A 2,486-nucleotide genomic window follows, 5' to 3' on the forward strand; every position below is an offset into this window, starting at 1 on the left:
TAGTAAGCAGCGGCAATAGTGTTTTCAAATGGACTCTGCGGATGGAAAGAAGCGACCAGCCTCCAGCACAATTCAGACACCCACGGACACTCCTCGTAAGTAAAAAAAAAAAAAAGCGTGCGCACTGAGAACGAGCATGAGACTGGCTGCAGTTCCTCTAACGGCCACTGGTGTCAGTAACGGTTAGAAATTTCAAAACCTACGCAATGCTCCTTTAAGGACAACTGCATCAGATTTCTGTCTTTTGTTGGAAATCAGCACATAAGTGAATATATGTAATAACAACAAGAAACATCAGTATTATAGCTCCGCCCACAGCATGTATCCAGGAGAGAACCGGAAAGCTGTATTTTCTTTTATAAATATGATAAAACTAAAGACTTTTTGGATTTATGAAGGATGCAGTACTAGTTTATCTGATTTGTTCGAATGCACAATGCAACCCAGTAGAAGAAAGCAAGCTATTGTTATGAGAAATAATAAGAAAAAAAATGCAACACAAAGACAGAAAGGAAAACAGTTTAATTTTTGGACTATTTTAAGCAGACGCTGATAAACAGAAGGACATTGTTTTCCAAAGCATCGACTCTAGCAAGCCTGTAATTTTTCCCCTTCGTTGCAATTACCGAGCTGGTTTCTGAAGAGCTGTTGTGTCACACATTGTCTGTGCTGATTTCAGTCGTATCAGAACAAAACACATCATTTCTGTGGAATATTTGAGGGGCTTCGCTCATGCAATAATCACAACTTGTTTGTGAAAGTGTTTGACTGGCAGCAGGTGGATCTGATGGTTTGCAGGCTTCTTTCCTTTGTCTGCTGGAGCTCTGTTTTTTGATGACAATTACAGACGTGGACTTCATCCCATTTGGAGCGGCATGTCAAAGCCGTGCACCTGTCCTCCTGCACAGAGATCTTCACGGCGCCAGACGCAGACGCTGAATGTTGGCCGTCGATGCTGATGGAAACATGACAGGACTATCAGAATAAAACCAGTGCCTCTTCATTTTATTACATACAAATGAACACCGGCTGTCGCTCGCATTGCTTTTAGGGTTTATCTACTGAGCTCTTTTGTGCGAAAACTTGAGGCATTAGCTCCAAAAAAAAAGAGTTTTCTTCTAAGTAGACTAATTTAAAGGGGGCCATACATACATATAGATATATAGTTAAAAAAATATTCTGTCCTATTTCTTATGTGACTAATACATTTTAATGTTAACTTTAATAACATTTAAAAATTTAATATTATTTTAGTATCGCTGACAGTTTTAAAATAAATGTAAATTTTGTATTTATTTTTCTTTTATTTTTATATTATATTTATATTTATTATATTTTTATTAATTTTTATAAACATTTTTAAAATACATCTATCTAAAATAAACGTTTAAATAAATATATTTATATATATATATTTTTTTTAAACTTTTTTTTTTTAGAGAGAGTGAGAAGCAAATTGCATAATATATCAAACCTTGTTTCCAGAGAATGTCTCTTATTAGTGTAACCCGTCATGTTTCAAACAGCATTAAACGAGCTCTTCTCTTTTGAACGCTAGTGTAAATGCAACGCATTGGTTGTAAACATGAGCTGCCTGTGCATAAGATTTCCATCAGTGTGTGTGAACGCAGTATGACAGCGCGCCGTCTCACATTACAGTATTAGAAAGCTCTGTGCTCTCAGGTTTGGCTGAATCATGTGCTGCTCGTTTATCACCTCTGCGGGACGCTCTCCTGGCCTCCGATTCACATCTAAATCCCCACCAGCATATGTGAGCCGCTCCTCCTGACTGGCAGATTCAGCTGTGATTGAGGAGATTTCTTTACTCCTGCGGTGTTAAGTAGTTCTCTGCGGTGATATGACACCGGACTGACCCTCAGCCAACATTAGAACGACCTTCAAGAGCTTCTGGAGACGGAGAAGATGAGATTCAAGTATGAAAGAGACTTTACACCCAGCGTGAAAATGCTCAGGAACACAAATAAGACTCTGGACATCAGCAGAAAACAGAGGGAAAAAACTACAGGCGTTCAAGAGATGCCAGATTTATTTGTTTTCTTTTAGAATATGTACGTTAAAAAGACTTGAAGGAACGTTGCGAAGTAAAATAATATTCAGAATATTTCCTATCATTTATATATATAGATTTGTTTTACATTTTATACAAAAATATATTTTATATATTTGTATTTTTATTATATATATATATATATATATATATATATATATATATATATATATATTGTTACGAACCCGTGTTGTTAAAATGCTCGTTGCTAAAGGGTTCAGCAACATAAAAGGAGACGCAAGGCAGAGAGCAGTTCAAAACATTTATTAAGACTAATAGGATGACTGCACAAACTCACGTCTCTCAATTTTTCTCTCTCCTCACATGTAAACACACATTTACTCTACACTAAAGTCAATACAGACATAACAAACACTAACAAAGATAAACAAAATAGTAGCACAAAAGACAAAGAACA

At 36.2% G+C, this 2,486-nt stretch overlaps 1 protein-coding gene across 1 annotated transcript in view; it reads left to right on the forward strand.

Annotated features, from left to right (window-relative positions):
* Nucleotides 1-910, forward strand: part of dgcr6 (DiGeorge syndrome critical region gene 6) — an 18,223-nt gene extending 17,313 nt beyond the window's left edge. The window contains exon 8 of the transcript XR_009422712.1: nucleotides 848-910. The gene's annotated coding sequence lies outside the window, so the exon portion shown is untranslated. The remainder of the gene's footprint in view (nucleotides 1-847) is intronic.
* Nucleotides 911-2,486: the final 1,576 nt, after the last annotated feature.

This window comes from Carassius carassius, chromosome 21 (genome assembly GCF_963082965.1).
Source record: "Carassius carassius chromosome 21, fCarCar2.1, whole genome shotgun sequence".
Classification (NCBI taxonomy): domain Eukaryota; kingdom Metazoa; phylum Chordata; class Actinopteri; order Cypriniformes; family Cyprinidae; genus Carassius; species Carassius carassius.